Below are 12,036 nucleotides of genomic sequence, written 5' to 3'. Positions count from 1 at the left end.
TTGTGGCACCTTAGAGACTAACCAATTTATTTGAGCATAAGCTTTCGTGAGCTACAGCTCACTTCATCGGATGCATACCAATGAAGTGAGCTGTAGCTCACGAAAGCTTATGCTCAAATAAATTGGTTAGTCTCTAAGGTGCCACAAGTACTCCTTTTCCTTTTGCGAATACAGACTAACACGGCTGTTACTCTGAAACCTCTCCTTACAATGTGTATGATAATCAAAGTGGGCCATTTCCACACAAATCCAAGGTTTAACAAGAACATCTGAGGAGGGGGGGGGGGTTAGGAAAACAAGGGGAAATAGGTTACCTTGCATAATGACTTAGCCACTCCCAGTCTCTATTCAAGCCTAAGTTAATTGTATCCCATTTGCAAATGAATTCTAATTAGCAGTCTCTCGCTGGAGTCTGGATTTGAAGTTTTTCTGTTGTAATATCGCAACTTTCATGTCTGTAATCGCGTGACCAGAGAGATTGAAGTGTTCTCCGACATCTGATTTGTGTCACCTAGAACCTGATGCAAACACCACTGAAGTCAGTGGGAGTCTTTGGTGCAGTCCCTTGTTGTTTAACCAAGGTCTGCAAAAGCAAAAGGCAAAAACATTTATCTAAGGTGCCACCTAGACCCCTTTCCCTGTCACAGCAGGATCCCCTAACTTCCACCATTTACTTCTGCTTTTACATATTTTGAACTCTCATTCTAGTCAACCACCCCAATGCAGCATTATAGTACCTTTGTACATTCAAGAGCCCTAAATCTCAATTTTCTACACCCCCTAATGCAAACCATATTTTCAAATATTCTACTATGGAAAAGGCCTCCCAGAGCTCTGCTAAATCTAAGGCGTACTGGGGGATATGTTTAGTTCATGTTTTCACATTACAACTTAATCTCTGAATATTTTAGTACATAACTTTTTTCTTAATACCCTTAGGCAAAACTCTGAACTGCCACCTTCAGATCTCTTTAACCACACTCTGGACTCTGTCATATCCTGTGCTCATTCCACACACAGAAATTCCACTGACACCACCAGCAGTTCTGCACAAAGAATCAATGCAGAATAAGCATTTATCCACAAAGGAGAATTTTCCCTTAGACTAGATTAATAAATAATCAAGTCTGTGAATACATTTATGCAAAGTAGACCTCAGGGTATTTTGTACATTTCCTTACTCTTTTATGGATCCTATCTGTTAATTAATAATTATGTAGGTGCCCTCAATTTCAGTGGAATTGAAGGTGCTCAGCATCTCACAGGGACAGATCCTACATGAACTCTCTGACAGACACCAGCACACCTGGATGTGATTATGTAGGTGATGATACACAATATTTACCTGAAACATACTGGACTGATGAGATGGCAGAGGTTAACTTATTTTAAAAAACGCTTGCTGTTCTGGAACTGTGACCCCTTCTGCACTAAACATTTACTGAGTTTCAAGATGCAGGCGGAAACACAGGCGCACCCCAGCTGTATTGCAGTTCTAGAGAATAATGCAAAATACTAAAACAATAAGATAATAAATAATATAAAAATAAAAAATATAGTCTGTTTAAATTTGTAACTGCTTTGCTTTGGCTATTCCCATGCCCCTTCTGTATTTGTTTTCCATGAACATTAGTGTGATACAGTTATGCTAGCATGAATGATAAGAGAAAGCTAATTTTAATCTCACATGTTGGAATAGACGTGGAAAGCACATGTTAAAGTTAGACCCCTCCAATCACAGGAGAGAAACAATACCATTTGGTTTGGGTGGCAGTCATATCTAAACAACACAGTGTGAATTTTGGATTTGGAATAGTAAATCACAGATTAAATTAAATTTGAGCCTTTTTAAAGTGATTTCAAGCAACCAATAAATCTGAGAATAATCACAATCTGAGAATTTGTGAACAGAAAAAAGTTTAAATTCACTGGATTCTGAATCATGTCTTATGAATTAGTCACTCACCTCTAATTATAACACAGTGTAGATGGAATCAAAGCACATTAAAAAAATCATAGCCTTTCAAGATATGAAATGGAAGAGAAAAATGTATGTTTAGTTCTGATATGACCCTTTTTACAAAAAAAAAATCAGTAATTTACATGATTTGTTCTTGTAAATTAAGTGAACAAAATTATTAATTACCTTTTAAATAATTGAATTGATTTTGACAACTGGATTCTAATCAGATATTCTGGCACAGTTGACAAAGAAATGTAATTTTAATGCAGTAATTTAAGACAAACTCTGATCCTTAAGTCCCTTTGAGTCACTGGGACTTAAGCACATGCTTCAAGTTAAGCATGTGCATAAGCGCTTTCCTGGATCAGGACCATAAATTACAAAGAAAACAGAGTCTAAAATCATGCTCCCATTGAAGTCATTGGAATCACATTTTCTAGAAGAACTAACATCAACATTAGCAGAAATTTTTTTTTACTGAAATATAGTATAGAATGAAAATTCTCAATACTGAGATCAAGAAAACCTAATAGGATTATAACTAGAAATAATAACAAACACTGAAATGATATTGTAGTGAGGAATAACTTTTGCTCAGTTTATGTACAGCGCAACATCATCATAAAACCTGGGTCCTGGGAAGACAGTTTTTTTAAATAAATCTTTGTGGTTTTTTAAAAACCAATACCTTCCCCGGCAAAACAGTTTAAAATAACTCATTAAACTTTCACTCCTCCTTTGATTCCTTAATTATTAATGTAGAACTGTCCATTAAATTCAAAGTGCCATATACTGCTTTGCTGTTATAACCATATTGATCATGTTCTCTTTGTCAGAATGTGTTAACATAAAATAAGGCCAGGTGTTTTCTCTCTTTGTTGATTTTGAATATTAATGGACAATCAGACTGTGGATCAAACAACCAGGAGATGTGAACAAGTCTGATTAACACTGAGACTCATCCACTTTAAACATATCACTAAAACAGCATGCAGTTATCAAGGACTGTTTGTGTTGTCTTATATTCACAAATCACAATATAAAACAGTCATGCTCTCATTAATGAAGAAAAATGTGTTTAATTATTTTTGATTATCTGCATTTTTAAAGTACTGCTAGAAAATATTATCATTCTTACTTAAATTTTAAAAATGTAAATTAATATTCCTGCAAAGACTTTTCATTTTAATTTGAATTGCACTCTGGTATGGAGAAAGTTCAGAAGAAGCAAGAAAACTGTGTGTGCTCCCAAGAAAATCTTAATTTATTACATCCATATTCTCTTTAGTAATATACATGTGGTGCAGATCTACTTCTATGAAACCCACCACACCTGCTCTTAAATTCTAGCAATCAGATGCCACTGTACGTGACTTCAGTCCTACCAATGAACGCTACATAAATTTAATTTTTAACAGCAATATTGCCTAATTTCAAGGTCAATATATTATCAAATAACACTGCAAACACAGACTGAAAATCATAAAAATGCGGTTGCTTATTTAATGAAATATGTTTTTAACCAAGCAACTGATTTTCAAAGTATTTAATTTTTTTTTTTTTAGTTCTGTATATTCACAAACATGAAAGCAAACTACAGAAAAAAAAACTGTTGGTAATTTTCTGTAAGTTTCAAAAGATAGAAGGATATACACGCTGTATTATGTTTCTATGTATAGCTATCTACTGGCAAGCGTACAGTGGAACAAAGATAGACATCTAAATATATTTTTACCTGCAGTAGACGTGTTTGCATGGAGATAGATTCATAATTAGATAAGTAGACAATGGAAACTTCTGAAATTTGTAGCTTTGGTGTGTATGTAGCACCTTTATTTCTTGAGTGAGAAATTGTCACACAGCACTAGATATAGATACAGATTTATTAAGTAAATGCATCTAATTATTGCTACTGTGAATTCACTATTTGATAGATCAGGTTATATTTCTTTGTGGTTTGCTTTGTTAGATTCATTACAATACAACTGAATTTATAAAAACGGAAATGAAATAAATATATTAAATTGAAACTTTTCTTTGGCATCAAGTGCTAGATTATTTAACAGATGAACCATTTCTGAATTAGCAAATGAGAAGATTGTGACAAAGAATAAAAAGCAAATCATAAGCAGAGTTAAAAGCAGCAAACTTTGAAAAGTGGCAAGCCTTGAAAAAATGTCACTCTCAAGTCTCTTTTTTTAAAGTAGTCAATCCTTTAAAAAAATTGTTCATAATTTGTCATTACATTTTTTCACATTAAGCATTAAAAACCTGAAGTCACAAAATGGGATACTCCTGAGCAGTCCTGTACGTTATTTTTTCATTAATAATATCAAGGGCACAGATTTATTAAACATCATCAACGGGAACATTTTCAAATTAATCTAGGTCAACACAAAGGGAAGCAGAATCAAACCTCTTTCAAATCAGAGAAATTCAATGCCTAATAGATTACACAAAACACAAACACACCCACAATCTTTTGTTTAGTTTTTGTCTCCCTCTATTTTTGTTAACTTCCTGCTGCAGATCATTCTCAGGGTACTTATGTTTGTCAAGAGTTCTACTAATTGCCACTAAACACTGCTCCATGTTAATATAGTGTAAAGCCTTAGCTCCAGAAAAGTTATTAAGAACCTAGGGAGGCAGATCCTCAGCTACTATAAATTGTCCCACCTCCATTGACTTCAACTGAGCTATGAAAACTCACACAAGTTGAAGATCTGAGGGCCTGATCCAAAGACCAATGAAATCAATAAGAGACCTTCCATTGACTCCAATGGGCTTGATATCAGGCCCCTGTACTATTAAAAATAAAAAGCCATCCAAATTTCTCCAGAAGTCAGTCTTTTTTCCCCAACAAACTGAAAGCAACTTGTTTATTTTTTATTAAGCTTTCTTTTTCCCTACTCTAGCAGAACTTTAAGGCAGCAAAGATATTAAACAGAAATATTTAAGAGAATGTTCATTAATTTGTAATAGCTACGACATTGGATGTTTCAAAACTCAAGCTTTCTCTGGGAATCACAAGTGTTAAATATTCATTCCAGTGGTTATGAAATGCCAAAGAGGAAATGCATTTCTTTGCAACTAAACTTAAAAAAAATAATAAAGCAAAATAAATAAATCCAAAGAAAGCCAGACAATGGCTATGACTAATGTCAAAGGTAGCACCTTTTTAAAGGGGTCTGGCAGCTCAAAGTCTTTTTTCCACTCCCCACAGTCAATGTGGTTTCTGTTTTGACTATATTTAATTTTTTGAGTACTGTAAATAATTTCATAAAGCAAAGCTCTGTCAATAAAAGCTCTTTGTATAAACAGAAAGTCAACATAGCATTGACTAGGAACCTCCACCACTGCTTCCCACATACGAGTGGACTGAGTGATAGACTACTCCACTCTCTAGCAAACCCCTCTGGCAGACACAGTCACATCCAGCCCTCCTCTACCAGGAGAAGAGCCAGCATGACACTGGATCCGTTAGAAAGGAGAAAGAAAAATAGGAGATTCCAGGGAGGTTGAAAAGCACCCTGAAAGTAAATGGGCCCCCAAATATTGCAATCTATCTGTTGGCTGGTGCAGAGAGTAGTGATGAGGATAGTCCAAGAGTTGCCTGTATTACTCACATCCTGTGGCATCATAACACCATCTGACTGGCATGTAGGGGCTACTCCAGCAAACTGAGTGGAGCCGCAGCTCTGAGCCATACAGGTGGATTTCTGTTCCCTAGCACCTCCAGATCCAACCCTTCTTCTGCCCCGAGTTTTAGTTTCACAATCAGTAGAGTGGGATAATACTGCTTCCCTACAGTCCCTCAAGGGTGTTGTGAAGCCTAATTAATGACATTGTAAAGTACTTTAAGATCCTCCATTGAAACACACTTGTATTGTTATTGTTTTACATGTGTATTCCATTAAAATCAATGGCCATTCATTGATGTTTGTCCTTTTCCATAGCAGACAAGTGAATATAATATGCACCAAGCCCTGAAACCCTATCTTCTGACTTCCTCATCTGGGCTCATGTTAAATATACTGATGCGGAGAAAGGAAAGTGAGACATCCCAGAGCCTATAATTATAATTTTGTAGAAAAATTAAATGGGATTAAAATTTATTTATTAAGATAAGTACCCAAACACATAAACTCTTCCAACTGAAGCATCCAAACAACAATGATATGATAGCATAAGGTAAAAGAGGCAAATGCTATTAATGCCAAGTGCAATGCAAACTCCTAGTGGGTGTTAAGTGGCTGAATGAAAAGGAGTACTTGTGGCACCTTAGAGACTAACCAATTTATTTGAGCATGAGCTTTCGTGAGCTCCACTCATTCAGATTCCAGGACATAAACACCAGGACCCCTCCTGTAATCTAATATAGATTTCAACAGCTCTTGGACTGCAAATTTACTTGGGTTTATGCTCTTTTTAAAAAAGTCTTGCAAATATTCTGTTTGCTCACTAGGGTAGGATTTTTGGTTTTTGGGGGGGTGGGAGGGTTTGGATGGAACATGAAAGTAAAATAGCATTTGTTTTTTTTCTTATTACCATTATCATCTTCATAAGGGAGGGGATATTGTGCCTTGGCAACAAAATTTCTATGACAGTTTTGAAAGTCTGTTTAGAAGCTATAGTATTTCTTGAGCAGTTAAGATAACTTCCTGATTTAGAGCCAGATCCTATATTCCTAGCAGCACTCAAATGCCTACTGCCTCAATGGAAGATTTGGGAGTGCAAGGAATACTGAATCAGATCCTTTGTTTGATCATAAAGTGCTTACTGTATTTTATAACACTATGGTTCATTTATTGCAAAAATGTGGTAAATTAATTGGGTGTGAAATTCACCCCAAGAAGCAATCAGCCCACGACCTTCCACTTAAATCCATTGAAGCTTGTACGTGGGCTTTAAGTGGTGCACTTGCCTTGTGATGCCTCTCCTTGCTTCACTTTGAAATCTGTGATATGAAGCAAAATGGATTAGTAAGTATCCTTCTCTCTTCTAAGCAAGGGGCTTCTCCTACATGGCAATGTCCCTTTTCCCTTCAGTCATGAATTTGTTCTTCTTGCTCATCTTTAAAGTCTGTGTTGTGCAAATATTTCCTTTTTATCCACACTAAAGGCTATTCATATCCCTTGAATGCATGTGGCCTCCCATTGATGCTATTTCAGGGCTCTCTATGGCAGTACATTTCTTACTAATTTTAATGTTGACATTATCTTTTTTTTTTTTAATACAACCTATCATATGTCTGGTAAATGTAAGAAAATCACAAATGCTGTGTCGGATCATCATGGAATTTCACATCCACATTCTAACACTAACACTTTAGTAGCTAAAAGTCCAGCACAAAAGCAGTAATGTTATCAAGTTCTGCAAAACAATCAAAACTATTTGAGTGTTTCTAAATACAGGCTATTTTTGTCCCATACTAACCATCCACTTTCCCAAACTTTGATCTTCTTCATGGACAATTAAATATAGGCAGAGATGAATGAAAATTTAAACAGAAGGGTCACACCACAACGTGTGAATTGCTACAGCTCTGCATGTGTTTCTAGTCTAAGTGCACTTATTTATTGACCTCACTGAGCACTTTCTAAATAGCCAGAATGCTTTCAATTCTGTCTGTCAGAGTCAAATTCAGACTGAAGTAAACGGGTGCAAACCCCTGGAAGTGTCAGGGCCAAATTTAGTAGGGTACGTTGTATATGTGATACATGGGATCTAAATTGCCTCAAGAATATTGGAAAGTGATGCAGATTGCACCATCTTGGCATTCAGTGGGTATACAAAATGTCATCACTGAGGTAATCAAGCACAACTCCACTGAACTACACTACCCACTGATGCTAGGCGTGTATTTGGTCCTCATGGTTGTATATGATCACATTTTCTAAAATAGATACACAAGGCTTATGCACAGAAAAAGCATAGGCACAAAAGGGCACTCACACTTTTGCATATAGTTGTAATTATAAGTGCAAATCGGGGTAATGTGTACACAAGGGGCTGGTCAGTCATTTAACTGTCCTTTTCCACATGCATTTTTGGCACACCCGTGCCTTTGGGATTTGAAAATTACTGTATGCCTTTCAACCAACACATGCAAAAGTCTCTCTGTTACTGAGTCCCATATATACTTAATGCAATTATGTAAACCCTGCTGCATGACTGAGGCTCATGTCTATAAATCACCAGTCATGTAGGAACTTCACAGCTGTCATTCTGATCGCACACAGTGGCCACATGAAATTTCACAGAGACATCAAGAATAGGACTATGAGTCTCCTGCTGTAAAAACACAGGCACCTGCCCGCACAGAGAATCTCTGTTGGCCTTTAAAACTTGGAACACATAACTGAGCAGTTCTAAATCCATCCAGTAGAGGGCAGTGTACTAGGTGGTGTATTACAATACATACTTTTCTAGGCAATGTTGTACATGTGTATGTGTGTGTTTTGTAACAACTTCTAGAAATACAAACTCTCCTAAACCCTTTGATGCCAATAATGGAAAGTGGAACTGCAAGTGTTGCGGTGTTCTAAGTTACTTACACTCCTCACTATTGAAACAAGCAATCAACATACATCTATTAGATACTAACAGGGGTGAAAGTAAGTTTAGAGGACTTACCGGTACGGCGGAGTCCTGAGCAGGGGCCGTGGCCTCAACTGGAAGAGGCAGGGTGTTAAATCCCTCGGCCCTTGAAATCTTGATTTAAAGGGCCAGGGATCCAGCTGCGGTAGTGGCGGCTGGGAGCCCGGGGCCCTTTAAATCACCCCCAAGCTACCAGCTGCAGAGGTGGCTGGGAGCCCTAGGGCTCAGGGGTGATTTAAAGGGCCCAGGGCTCCAGCTGCCGCTACCGCAGTGGATTCCCGGGCCCTTTAAATCACTGAGGAGCCCTGGGAGCTCCCGGCTGCCACTGCTACCCCGGTGCTCTGGGCTCTGGCAGAGCTTTAAAGGGCCTGGGGCTCCACTGTGGTAGCGGCTGCTGGAGCCCCGAGCCCTTTAAATCCCTGCCGGAGCCCTGCTGCCCGAGCTCTGGGGTAGCAGTGGCTGGGCTCCATCGGGGATTTAAAGGGCCCCGGGGCTCCAGCCGCCGCTACCGCCCCGGCCCTTTAAATGCGCACCAGAGCCCCACCGCCGCTACCCCAGGGCTTTGGCAGCAGGGCTCCGGCGGGGATTTAAAGGGCCCTGGAGGGTAGCAATGGCTGGAGCTCCAGGGCCCTTTAAATCCCCGCTGCAGCCCCGCCGCCGCTACCCCAGGGCTTTAAATTGCCCTCTCAGAAAGCCGGTCCTGGTACGGCACACCGGGTCTTACCGGTACGCTGTACCGGGGTGTACCAGCTTACTTTCACCTCTGGATACTAAATAACATTCCAGGACACTTACACAGAAGGTGCTGTCCTCATATGACTGTTATCTTACTACTGATATACTGCCATGTGAAAACATGCACAGAAAATGCTTACAATCAGGGCATGTGTTCACATAACTCTAGAACAGTCACACATGCAAAAAGCAGTGCCATTATTTAACCAGAGCAAAAGAAGAGCCTCTGATCAGCAATTCTGAAGACAGATCAACAGGAGGCACATCATGTCTGCCTGTCGGACACATAGAGGAAACTGTACATACCCCATCACAATCAGCAATGGCACAAATAATGGGTGCCTTTATTTAATAAGGGCAAATGGACAACTGAAGAGCAGCAATTAGCAGGACAGAAAAAAGGGGTATAGCATGAATGTTATTTGCCTTGAGGAAGGAACACCTCACAAACATGTGGCATAGCTAGTTTGTGGTCTCCCATACACTAAAATTATTTGACACTTTCCAAAGACATTCAGAGTAACTAACACATGTTCGTTCCCTATACCTCGGTATTTTTATTGGAATTTCACAGCCATTGCTGCTGCAGTACTCAGGATGGCTGGCCAGTCACAACCAGTGGCACAGAGAATATCTCCCTTATTCAGAAAAGGAACAAAACTCACTCAACAAAAACCTTATGGTGGCAGAAAGGGTGGCCCTGTGCAGCACTGGATTTTCAAAAGGCTTTTTTTTTTTTCCTTTAATTCTTCTGCACTGTTCCTCCTTGCCCATGTTCTCACAGCCCCTGTCCTTTTTTTTTTTTTTTTCCTCAATTGGAGGATTTCTCTCACAGACCCACACATTTCTGTAACCGATATTTTCCCACAGCCCTTGCCAGAAAAGTATTTTCCTCCCCTCTCCTCTTTTATCAAACCCCTTTCTTTAAATCATGTATTTTCTCCCTCGTCTGCTGTTTTAAACAGAGCCCATCTCCATGGGCCTGAGCCACAGCACATTCAAAGCAATGGAAGATTTTCCATTGCCTTCAAGGGCTTCTGAGCACACACTCAATTCAAAAGTTTGCTGCCCCTTCTCACCTCCAGAGCCCTTCCACACAATGGCTCCCACACACACACAGAAGCCAGTCTCTATGGGCTGGAAATTACATGAGACAGCAGCTCTCAGGTTCTTTCCAGTCTTTTGGCCCCATTCTGAACTGGGAGTAAACACAATTCATTTTTCAGCTGGAAAATAACCTCCCATTTGGTCAGGCCAAGGCAGAACACAAGCCTAGAAAGGCTGGAGTCCACAGCCCAGTTTTCAACCCCAGAAAGTTTCAGAAGCTTTAAAATTAGGTGTGCTACGTTCAGCCGCCCCTAGTGCAACTGGGTATAGTTCAGGGTCTCTGAACATGTCAAGGTGAGCACTAAACCAAACCCAAGGCAACTGCAGGATTTTTAAATGTTTTAATGGTACAATTTTCTGCATATTTGTAAACTCCCTTTATTTGATTTAAATTCAGTTAGCAGCTCATCTTGCCACAAAGCCTTATGGCTGTGGAAGATCCTCTGGCAGTGAAACTGGTGCAACTCCACTGTACAGAGGTAGACTTGGGGGAAGAGCATTAAAGAAGGGTGCATTTGAGCCCTGATGCGTGGATCCACAGAGTCACAGAGCACCTTCCACAGGGCTTGGCAATAAGGAAACTGGGGATGGGAGGAGGAAAAGATCCATTGACAAAGAGTCCCCTCTTTACATGGATTTCCATGGCACATTTAGGCTCACACCTTTTATTCAGTCTCTATTCAGGCAAAAATCCCATTGAAGTCAATGACATTTTTGCCCCTACCTCTCTCTGGGATTTGCCCCTCCCCCTCTCTGCCCCTCCATCCAACCAGCAGGGGCTCTGCCGATGGGCCGCCCAGTTCCACTCAGGGACCATGGGGGGCCCTGCTGAGTTCAGGTTCTCAAAACTGCGGGGAAGGGAGGGATAATGGCCCTTTGCCCTCTACCCCATTTCTGGCATCCAGGCATTAAACCCTCTTTGGGCTTTTCTGTAACATTAGTTCCTTTTTTAAGGGAAAATCATTTCAATCATTCCTTCTCTTAGTACATATCCATCTGATTCTTCTCACAATTCATCTTCAAGAGGGAAAAAGACCAAACCAAGTTCCTACAATGCAGTGCACCCAAGAGCAAGAGCCAAATCCTCAGCTGGTGTAAATTGACATTGAAGTCAATGAGCGATGTCTATTTACACCAGCAAAGGACCTGGCCATCCATTTCAGCCATAGTTTACCCTATTATTATTATTATTGTTAAAATTTTGCTGCATGCATAAGGAGTGATCAGTTTTCCTCTCTTAACTACATGTTGTTTACTTATAGATAATTTTTCATAAGGATTTATTGTTCAACTCTTTCTTTTTTTTATTTCAAAATCTGCTAACATTTAGAAGCATGTTCAGCCTGCAAAGCATTTGAAATGTAATTCTATAGTGGTTTATTTTCAGAAATGAAATAGTCAGTGGTCACTATATTTTATTGCTAGTACTTAGTGGTTTTACAAGTTGTTTTCTGTTCTGTGTATTAGCATAATTTGTTTGCTATAAAAAGACTCCTAAACATATATTTCTGCAATCTTCCTGGCCCATCACAGCATGAAACCTTAAAGTTATGTTAAACAGACACTGAGCAAAGTTTTAGGGCCAAAATTTACGTACTCTAAAAGCATTTTCCTTGCAGGATCTCCCTAAA

General features: G+C 39.3%; 1 protein-coding gene across 1 annotated transcript in view; it reads right to left on the bottom strand.

Moving 5' to 3' along the window:
* The window catches only part of VDAC1 (voltage dependent anion channel 1), a 352,647-nt gene that overhangs the window by 109,207 nt on the left and 231,404 nt on the right, over nucleotides 1-12,036 (bottom strand). The window lies entirely within an intron of this gene.

The sequence above is a fragment of the Lepidochelys kempii genome, chromosome 8 (assembly GCF_965140285.1).
Source record: "Lepidochelys kempii isolate rLepKem1 chromosome 8, rLepKem1.hap1, whole genome shotgun sequence".
In the NCBI taxonomy this organism is placed as follows: Eukaryota; Metazoa; Chordata; order Testudines; family Cheloniidae; genus Lepidochelys; species Lepidochelys kempii.
Note: the sequence above shows the minus strand (reverse complement) of the source record. Positions and strands in the feature narration are given on the sequence as shown.